The following is an 11,559-nucleotide window of genomic DNA, read 5'->3' on the forward strand; positions in this document are numbered from 1 at the left end:
ACAGTGTTTTTAATGTCGTCTGTCAGTGTTTAAGCTCATTCCAGACAGATCCAGAATTAATAAATAGCTATGAGACCAGTACAAGTAAGTGTTTTGTGCCTGTTGTGTGACAGGTCAAATCAGAGGAATTTGGACTCCTGACAGTAGTATATTTCAATTCCTGGCTATGGCCTTTACCCTGTGTGAACAGGTTTTTCCTTAGAAAAAGGACATTTCATCTTCCATCTTTATCCATGTCAGTATGTCTAAAATATTGACTTAATGTTTTACTCTGCAGCCCCAAACACCTTGAGAAATAACAGTTTTTTTTGTTGAAATGACTTACAAGAGAACATCAGAATAAACTTCCCCTAGGCCCACTGGAGTCTGAGACTGAATCAGCTGCTTTGCTCCAATTTTCACTATCCTTTTTGTCACTTCTACAGCTCTATGCTCATCATCTGTTATGAGGACAGATTAAAAGCCTCCAATATTTCTTCTTATGAATGATGTCAAAGCAGCCTGTTTTTTCTTTTTTCATTTTGAACATCGCATCACTCTGTGTATTTTTTTAAGACTGTGGTTGTTAAAGCAAGTAAATAATCTGAGGCTTCCACTGAGGTTTTGGCTGTGTTTCAGTATGCAGTGTTTCCCTCCTGTGTTGGCAGTGTAAACTCATCTCACCCTTCCATTAAAGCAGTACTGTGAATTTAATTTGGGAGCGAGACAGATCGGTTTTACTGATCCTGCTGGGAGATGGCATAATAAGGACACCCCATACATAATGCATCATAGCTATAGATTTTTGGGGGCAAAGTCTGTGGAGCCTGAGCCCACACCATCTCTCAGCATCGATGGCATCAGGCAAATGATTCTTTTTGAGGAACGAGAAATTACGTCACAGCAGCAAATTCTTCAATGGGGCTGTGTATGTGTGTGTGTGTGCGAGTGCATGGTGCAGCATCATTTATCGTCATGGCCTCCAGTTGTTTTCTCAGTCAGTGGCACCATCTGGTGGTAAAAACAAGTAACAGCAGCTTTAAGTGCAGACCACAGCTCATCTACAGCTTTTATTTGTGTTTTGTTTGTTTTTAGCCTCGTTTTAGGTACTATAAGTCACACCAGACTAATAGTCACTTTTAGCAAAAAACATCCATCCAAACAAAAAAAAACATCCATCCATCCATCATCTATACCCATTTTCTCCTATTTAGGGCCACAGGGATCTGCTGGAGCCTATCCCAGCTCTGTTTGGATGAAAGGCAGTACAATACTATCTTCAGCTGAGTCAAGAGTGCCAGCTAATGATAGTGACTACTCGGCAAAATTACTATAAATATACACATATAAGTTGCTTCAATGTATAAATTGCAGGACAAGCCAAAGGAGTAAAAAATTGCAATTTATAATCTAATGATATATTCGGCTATAATGCCCTCCATATGGAGTTGATGACTGGACTGAGTTTCATGTTGAGGAGGTTGAAGAGGAAATACAGGACTGCTGACGGTGGGTTTTAAGAAGGTTTTATGGAAAAGATTTATCTTACTAAGTATTATTATTTTGAATATTAAAAAGAGAGTTTATTATGAATTTATAAAGGCATTGTGAACATTGAGTAATTATAGGTCACAGTATTGGTCTCTGTTCTGTATGAAGTGAATTGGTGGTGGTGAATTAGTAGTTTATGTGATTGAAGCAGGTGCAAATGGGGATCCTGATGAAGAAAGAAAGAAAAATAATAAATAATGTGCTACAACACCAGGAAATCCCACCTGGCTTGAATCAGATGCAGCCCTCTTGTAGACCCATTTAATCACCTGATGAAAATGTGGATTTAAAATGACATGTTTCCATTCAATAAATCATCTTCTCCCAGCATCTTTGCAGCACTCGTTTATCAGCTGGGCATAGTTGTGTGTTCAGGAGGATTTTTTAATCCCTGCATTTTTATGTGCCTTGGAACAAAGTGGCAGTCGAGGCTGTCATTGGCTTGGATGCTGTTGAGTAAAGATGAGCCAGCTCTGAGATATGGATCAAAACTTTTATGGGTTTTATTGAATTTAGACAAAAGGAGTATAACTAAATATGAGGACAACTGCTACAGAGATCCCCTGCTCTTATTTCATTTGTTTTGTTTCCAAAATTGGTAATTTATTCTGTCTTTTCATATCTTTCTGGTTTGCACTGTTGGTGATCATGAAAGTGAGGATTGCTCTGCTGCAGCTTTCATTCTTTTATGGACAAATGCATGAGCTTAATGTATAAACGTATAACCATCATTCTCTTATTTTTTTATAGCTTTGAGAGGAGACAGCTGAGATTATTAACAGGGTCATTTCTGTCAACTTACAATAAAATATATTTTATCACTTCCCTCTGGTGGTATCTGTCTAGGCAAATTATTATTATTTTTTTCAGCTTTTAAGATATCTGCCTCTGAGATTTCATCCCTTCGTTCTGCTTTGTTTCTCTTCTGTATTTTTATGTGCACATACACAGCAAAGCAGTCAATACTCGACATTGCAAGAACAACGATAGTTAACCAAACATTCAATAACAACAATTCTCTGTCTACTCTTCACCCACAAATTAGTGTGTTTACACCACCATAAAAAGACTGCAAACATCTATCTCCTCCCCTTCCACAAGTACCTGGAATTTGACTCAGTTCTAAAATTTAGGCCCTGCTCTTTAAAGCAGGCAGAGGAAAGTTTGACTGGGTTGAATTAGAGCACAAACACACACAAAACTGTAAAATCTTCCCTTCTAATTTCTCACAGAAATTTACAGTAAAAACCCGTCAAGTCAGTCAATGGAAATATGCATGATACTGCACAGTGCAGTAACCAGTGTTAATTCAAGAGAAAGTGCTACATAAACAGAAACACAAATGAAAAAGGCCAAATAGCCAAAAGCCTTAAGAACTACATTTAAATCATAAATATCTTACCTTATGACCCCAGGGCCAGATCTTGCGTCACACATAGCAGGGAAATGTCAGCTGAGCCAGACTCAGCCCTCTGAGTAAGGCGGGAGGGGGGCAGCTTCTGCTGTGTAGTAGTTTAGAGACTGGGCACAGCAGGCCAGCTTTCACAAAACTTTGTGCTGCAGTCTCTTGTAAAAACCTCTTTTTTATTATATCCACAAGTGTCATTAGGGAGTAGCTGGTTAAAGTGCTTTAAAATTCTTCAGGTTTCACTCTTATTGGGCCATTTTTTACAAAATGACATGCAGCCACTCTAGGTTTTAGCTCATTTCTGCGTCACACTGAAACACGAAAAGGGATAATTCTCCTCAAAAAAAAAAAAAAGAACTAGTGAAGATGAAATAGTATAGCATTTCTGTTTTGTTCTCTGGGCATGGTTTATAGTGAGCTGAGACTGAGTTTTGTGAATTGGCACTACCCAAAAAATTGAATTGAATTGAATTGAACTGACCCCAACCATAAATGTCTGACAGCCAAAAAAGAATATTCAGTGAAAGCTTGAGATTATGGCTTCATCACAGAACAAGCAGAGAACAGCCTTGACAAAACAAAGTTGGTTATTTTGGGCGACAACATGACAGAAGTGATCAGCTCTCATCAAGAAAGGTTAGATGAACATTTGTTCAATTACAGAAAAGATAGGCTAAAGAGAAAACCGCTAACCTGTAAGATGAGACAGATGATGATGATCTATGATGAGCTATGAATTCTAACCACCTTTTGTCCGGATCTGTGCCCTGCTTCCTGTCTCTGAGTGTCCTGGTCCCCGTATGTTCAACTAATCAGTCTCCCTTTCCTGGATCCCTATCTCCCTGATTCTTCTCCTCCCCATGTGTATACTACCTGCTCCTTGGTTATTCTTCGTTCTCCTGGTCCTGTAATCCCCTCAGTTTGATTTATCCTCCTGGTTTTGTGTAAATAAAAGCTCTTCACCTGCAAGCTTGGGTCCAGCTCTCTACTTCATTCAAACAGATATATGGCACCCATGTCAACTCAGGCATGGAGGACACATCAGAGTAAACAAAGTATGTCATATGACATATAAATTAAGGGTCAACGAATTTTATACGTAGATTTCTCACTTTTTTGGCTTCAGTCTTGTTACGGTTACTGTTCTGTTATTAGGCTGAGTGGGTGGTTGCAGTCATTCTGCAAAACCACAGTAACATTTTGCACAAGCAGTCTTTCTATGTATCTCAGAAACTGTGCAGCACAAACCAGGCATAAATAAATAAATTATATTTACCTCCAAAGCTCTGAGCCATGAAAGACCAATCAGCATTTTTGACTAACACAGGGATCACATGCATGGCCTCACATCACAATGACAGGAACGACTTCACCCTCCACCACAACTTGTCTCAAAGGAGAGATCCTCTTTTCTTTCAAGTAGTTTTGAATTTGCAAGTGTCCCGACATCATGAACACAACAATGTCCATAAAGCAATACTTGTACTCACACGTAGCTTTGAAATTCAGAGAGAATACGTCTGAATAAGTCTGAGCTTGGTAACCTTTGATGTCTCTAGTTCACTGTGGTATGCTATAAGGTTGGTAAAGGTTTGTAACCAGGTCTTTAACTTGAGCCTCTGTGCACAGAATCTTAATATATACTATCTCTGACAATAACTTGAAAATCAAAAAGCATTGGCAGTTTCCATTCTTTGTCACTGAAGTAGTAAACGACACAACCTTTTTAACTTCATCCACTTTCGATCTCAGTGTGTTGTCTGGTCTTTGATGTGAGGACATTAGCTTATTCAGACAAAGGAAAGAGCTCCGCAATGTTAAGTTCTCTGGCCGTTCTTGGAATCTCATCCAGGTCTTTTCAGTCTTTGTACTTTTTATAACAGCAATGACTTTGTATCGATCCACTGCCCACCGTAATCCATCCATCCATTATTTATACCTGCTTATTGCTATTTTAGGGTCACTGGGACCTGCTGGAGCCTATCCCTGTCATGAATCACTCTGACTGCGCTCTCTCCCTCTCTCCTCTCTATCTGTGTGTATCTTACCTGTGTTTGTATGTCTCACATGTGCCACAGAGGAGATCAGCTTAATGAGGCACACCTGCTCCCTATTAGACCATCAGAGGGAGCCCTTTAAATACCAGCGCTAAACCTCTGATGGCAGAAGGTGGTCTAGTTACTTTCAAGTCATTAAGTCATTAACTAACCAGTATTTTCTGTGTCTGTCTCCTTCTAGTTCTCTGATCTCCTCCATGAACCTCTGCCATTTGTTTTCAATGTGGGAACAGCAGTTTGGTGCACCCTGTGCCTTCCTGGATCACCAGTTAATCAGGGTGTGTGTGTCCTGGGGTCCTGCTCCAAGTTCCTCTAGTCCCCTAACTCTTCTAAGGACACTGAACCTGTTCTTACTTACCTGAAGTCCCTGAGCTGTCAATCATCGAGTTCTAGAACCCTGGTCACGTAACTGACCCAGTCTCCCTCCATCCTCACGTCACCTGCGTCGGGCTACTGAACCCCTTATCCTCACTACTGCCATCTCCCACATTTGGTTGCTGATATGAAAAGGTTTTTTTTTTTTAAAGAAAGGTCTGTCTTCCTAGTCTAACAGCTTAATGTGATAAGTTACAGCCATCTCACCCAGGAAGGCCACATGGTGGCTTCTGACAACAAAATCTGTGCAGCCCTGTAATTCTGGTATGTGGCATGTTCAGCAGATAAGCCATGGCTCTGTGCCACATGCACATTGACACACTGAAACAGTGGAGCACTAGCATGTTTTTTCATTTACATCTCTCTTATTGATTTCTTCAATCAGTGCTTTGTGTCTTTCACTGGTGTCTTCAGGTTTTTAAAATATTTTAATTTAACTGACATGTCAATTTGAAAGTACTTGAAAAGATATGCTGCTACTTTACTTTTTAGCAGCTGCATTTGCACAATATTGAAACTGTGAACATGTTTACTTGAGCAATGCACTAATCTGTTAGGATTTGTAGTTGGGCCCTAAATGCAGTGATGACAAAATCCAGATTAGGAAGTAGCTATTGAACATGAAACACGAAACTAGTAGCAGGAACTGTGCAGCAAGCACCATGAAGACAAAATGAATCTTCTAACAACCAGGGTCTAGAAGGTGTTGCTTTAAATTGAGCAACTAATTGGAAATCAGGCAAAACCATTGTGCTGACACTAATCACCTTTTTGTTACACAAATAAAGAGATTCAGAGCTGAATGCTAACATGTGGTCTGCTCTTTCACTGTACGTGATGGGGGACAAAATTTGTGTGAAAATGTTTCAAAAGTTAATCTGAAGTTAATTCAAAATCCCCTCCTCTGCAACTAAACAGGAAAACATTATCTAGAGAAACCTAAGGAGGGAATTTAAAGACTGTACCACTAATTCAGACAGTTCAAGCCACACATCAGCTTCACATAATTGTTTAAATGTATATAAACAAGAGGAATAAGAATAGGAAGCTAAACCTTTGATGTACGCAAAACCTTGGGCCAAGTGGTATTATGTAGAAGTACTGCTGGATACAGTACCCTGGGAGTAGGCCCCGGGGAAGACCCAGGACACGCTGAAGGGACTATGTCACTCGGCTGACCTGGGAACACCTCAGTGTCCCCCCGGATGAGCTGGAGGAAGTGTCCAGGGAAAAGGAAGTCTGGGCATCCCTGCTTAAGCTATTGCCACCATGACCCGGCCCTGGATAAGTGGAAGAGGATGGATGGATGGATGGATGGATGGATGGATGGATGGATGGATGGATGGATGGATGGATGGTTGGATGGATACTGCTGGATGCCTGGTGTTCTCTGCAATATATAACAAAGATGCTGTCAATTGAGTGCTGTGTGCACTGTACCAAATAGGAACTTGATGAAGGAAGAGAAGTTTTTTTAATGTGGGGAAACCAAAAAAGATGAATTCAGCCATGAATGGACATGAATAGAAAATCATTTTACTGCTCATGTCTTGTTTTGTGGTTAATACACTGTCTTTATTGGCTCTTCCTTTCTGAAATGATTACAGTGAAAAATGTTTTAGTTACTCTTCAAAAACAGACTAATTGTTAAACATTTGATAAAATCCACATGAAACTTATAATATACTGATAATGTTAATGCAGCAGAAATATGTCAGTGTGTTTTCTCTGCGAGGAGCAGTGTGACCTCCTGATCTCACTTCCCTTTCTTCATGTTTCTTTGTTTTAGAGACAAGTTGACCTGGAACATCTTATTATGAACATAATAATATATTAAACAGGCTTTTACTTTAGAATTTTAGAAGCATTTTAGTCTTTATTCTATCATATTGACAGTAGAGAGGTGACAAAAGTCCACAGTGGGACTCAGAGACACTGTAAACACAAAGAAGTTTCTTCCTTGTCTTGGCTCGTTTTCTCTTTATTTTTTTTTCTCTCTCTCTGATTGTCTGCTTCTTCTCTCATCCTGACCTTCTGTCGGTCTCTCTTGTTCAAGTTTCTGTCTTGCTGTTTCTGATGATCCCATCCTATCTTGCACAGTGAGAGACGTGAGATTATAATAATTTAGAGTCAGTCCTGATTAGTCAGGCAGATTAAACCCAGCTGGAGGTGAGAGACAGTAACTTGTCCTCTGGGGGACAAGCCTGAAGAAACCTGAAGACTTTGGTTTAAACATCAGTGACTGTCCACCCAGAAAATAAAGAAAATGTCATCTAATTTCATACAGCCCTGACATACAATTAGTTTCATTCATGTGGATCTGCTGGAGCCTCTCCCAGCTCTCTCTGGGTGAAAGGCAGGGGTCCACCCTGGACAGGTCCCCAGTCCATCACAGGGCCACATAGAGACAGACAACCTCACACACTCACACTCACTCCTATGGGCAATTTAGAGTCACCAATCAACCTGACATACATGTTTTTGGACTGTGGGAGGAAACCAGAGTACCTGGAGAAAACCCACACAAGCACAGGGAGAACATGCAGACTCCACACAGAAAGGCCCCTGATGGGTTTCAAACCAGGAGCAGTGAAGCAGTGAACCAGTGAAGCAACAATGCTAACCACTAAGCCACTGTGCTGCCTACTATATAGAGTCACAACAATCAAATACGCTGTTCTGTTATTTCAGCTTCTCTGTCCTGTATTTTCAGAATATCACCTTGTGAAGCCATGGAGGAGCTAAAAGTCTCTGCAGCTGAAAGTCAGAAACAGTGGCTCCCAGAGAGAAGAGGCTGTTGTTTTGCACAGAGAAAGTGGGGCAAAGAAAGAGCAAAAACGAGGGTTAACATCAGTTTGTCTTTTTGACATGGAGCGTGTTAAAAGCAGCCAAAAGACTAACAGTAGATTCTAATGTGTTTGTTTTGGTAGCATTAGCAACTTGAATTAATCTTATTTTAATTTGGGAGTAATTCAGTTTTTGTGTAAATCTAGTGCTTCATGTCACATTATCAGTAACCAGCTTATTCTATTTGAATAATTCTGAGTTATTTTAGCTTGTTTTGTGTATCAGGAGGAGCAGCTTCCCTGAAACAACACATTGACAGGGCTCATGCTGGTTCTACATGTAGAATGAAGTAAAATTATAATAATATAGCATAATATTATAATAATCTCATTGTACTGTGCTAGAACAGAGTTGGTCAAACACTATACAAATCCACTTGAATTACAGGGTGTAGGTGGCTGGTTGTAACTCACATTAAGCTGTTAGACTAGGTGAAGGCCTTGAGCTGTAAGACACCTCAAGGTTTTGCAGATGCATTAGTGCTTTTGATTTTTGCGTATGTACTTTTAACTTTAATTTATTTCTGTAAAGCACTTTGAATTACTTGTGTATGAATTGTGCTATATAAATAAACCTACCTTGCCTTTTTTTGCTCTGTTCTTCTATTTGTGCTTTCTGCTGTCATTTCTTGTTCTGACTTCTGGTGCTGTCAGCAAACAGGAAGTAAAACATCTGACCAATCAACAGCCGTGTGTCAGGGTGACCACCAAGCCTGCTGGTCGAGGTCAGAGGAAAATCTTGCAGCGGAAATATAAAAATACATAAAACTGTGTTATTTTCTGTGTGAGCACTTAGACCTTAGACCCCTCATCATCTTTACTACACATTACAGTAAATATTATGTTTAAATTTTGAACCTGCAGAGTATCATGTTTGTCAAATAAATGTAGTGGAGTAGAAAGGCAGTATTTCCATCTGAAAAGCAGAAGGTTGTGCAGCATCTCAACATTATAACAAGTATATGAGTTGCCCATGAACTGCAAACGCAAAACCAAAAATCATTGGTAAAAAGTAACAAAGTGCAGATACTCAAGTATACACTCATCTCCAAAAGTATTGGAAGAGTGAGGCCAATTCCTTTATTTTTTCTGTACTGAACACATTTGGTTTTGACATCAAAAGATGAATATGAGACAAGAGATGAACATTTCAGCTTTAGTGACACAGTGGAGGTAATGTCATGGCTTGGGCTTGCATGGCTTCTTCTGGGACGGGCTCATTAATCTTCATTGATGACGTAAAACATGATGGCAGCGGCAAAATGAACTCGGACATGTACAGAAACATTTTGTCAGACAGACAGATGCAACTAAACTGATTGGGAGATCCTTCACCATGCAGAACAAACAACACAGGAGTTCATCAGGGACAAGAAGTGGCCAAGTCAGTCTCCAGACGTAAACCCTATAGAGCAGCATTTTACCTGCTAAAGAGGAGACTGAACCCCCCAAAACAAACTGAAAGAGGCTGCAGTGAATGTCTGGAAAAGCATCACACTCACACTCACTCCTATGGCCAATTTAGAGTCACCAATCAACCTGACATGTCCAGCTTACACTAAGTTTTACTTCAGTAGAATACAGGACATTTTACTTGTGGAGTACTTCTGCTACTAAATGATCAGAAGATTTCATCCACCACTCACATACATGTTTGTAATAATGATTACATTTATGTGGATAAATTGAGGTTTGGAAAGTACATCACAAACTGACCTACACAACCAGTCAAAAGTTTGGACACATCAATTGAATCAAGGGGTGTTCATTAAATATCCTCTCAGCAAAAAGTGAAAGTGCTCATGTTGCACTTTTCAGATTAATATACATCATCAGAAAAATGACCAGAAACATTACATCCCCTCAGGGTAAATGACATTGAGTTTGCTGATTATTCTCCACTACACAACTCAGTCTATACAAAGAAATAGTTACAGTGACTACAGCAATGTGTGTGTGTGTGTGTGTGTGTGTGGAGGTTACCCTGACTTGAACAAACTGTGACCTGTTGTCAGTATTAGTGCTGACATGCAGAACTTTAGCTGGTGGAAAGTAACTAAGTACATTTACTCAGGTGCAGGAATACGTTTTGCAAGTATTTGTACTTTCTGTGAGTAGAATATCCAAATACAGTAATAATACAAACTATATGCATATTACAAACTACTACATCACAATATGAAAAAGTACATTCAGAAGAACTGCAAAAGCAATAAAATGACTAAAAGAGAGTAAAACATCTGCAGGGTCAGCAAAAAAGATGCAAAATAGTGTGTGTGTGTGTGTGTATGTGTGTGCGTGTGCATTAAAAAGAGGAAGCAGTGTGTACATATAAACTCATGCTAAAGTTAATTTGATAGTCTGATCTGATCAGAGACTTGACTGAACTTCTTCATCTAAGCGGTGAGACACACATGCACACAGACACAAACAATTCTAATGTAATCCTAAAAATTGTTCATTGTTTCTGGCATGTGATAATTTTAATTGAAAATGACCAAACTCTTTACATCACAGTAGAAAATTTTTCAAAACTCCTCGTGGATCTTAGACAAAGCCATTTATTTTTGTTTTTTGGTTTTATATGGGTTCAAGTCTTAAACAGCTGTATTGATGCTTTATTGTAGGCAAAAGCGCTCAATACTTGTCAATTTACCTTCATTTCTGAAATTTGAAATAAAATACTAAATATCTAACTTGAATTATTAGTAAAAATTGAAAACATCATGCCCACTGCTGTCTTTTTTAAAAATATGCTCTATTGTCAAGTATTTTCCTATTTAAAAGATTTCAAAATGTGACAATGTGGTGACATTTTAATGTTTTAAATATAAAATATTTGTGCATACTTTCATTTATGTTATGTTATAGGCCTAAGCCATAGGAAATATTTAGATTTATGTTTTGTTTTATGCAGCTCAGTGTTTTCGTTAATTTTTTTCTCTCCCTCCCTAGCAACCTTGGCATAACCTTTGACCATTGACCATCATGTCAGGCACCAAAACAGAGACCCCAAAGCAAGAATACAGATATCGGGTATCATAAAAACATTACAATTTACTTTAAGCCAGAAAAAAATAAAACATTTATTTTACTTTTTTTTTTTTAGTGTCATGAGGCCCTCTTTGATTGTTTTCTGTTTTTTGCAACTGTTTAGTCATCAACCACCAACCTAATGGTTGATGATCACCACCATGCAGAATTTCAACCTTTTGATGATACTAAAGCAGACACCCCCAGAGCATATGCACCTGGGACATGTAAGATTTGTTTATTTAAAAGTTTATTTTATCTGTCTGCTTTGACAATATAAGATCCAGAAATCAAACATTCCCTGAACAGT

At 39.0% G+C, this 11,559-nt stretch overlaps 1 long non-coding RNA gene across 1 annotated transcript; it reads left to right on the forward strand.

The window, feature by feature from the left end:
- Positions 1 to 10,587: 10,587 nt before the first annotated feature.
- Positions 10,588 to 11,476, forward strand: LOC113143918 (uncharacterized). Its single transcript, XR_003297101.1, has 3 exons — positions 10,588 to 10,619; positions 11,172 to 11,252; positions 11,374 to 11,476. It is a non-coding gene; the product is annotated as an uncharacterized LOC113143918 (long non-coding RNA).
- The last annotated feature ends 83 nt before the right edge of the window (positions 11,477 to 11,559 follow it).

The sequence above is a fragment of the Mastacembelus armatus genome, unplaced genomic scaffold (assembly GCF_900324485.2).
Source record: "Mastacembelus armatus unplaced genomic scaffold, fMasArm1.2, whole genome shotgun sequence".
NCBI lineage: Eukaryota > Metazoa > Chordata > Actinopteri > Synbranchiformes > Mastacembelidae > Mastacembelus > Mastacembelus armatus.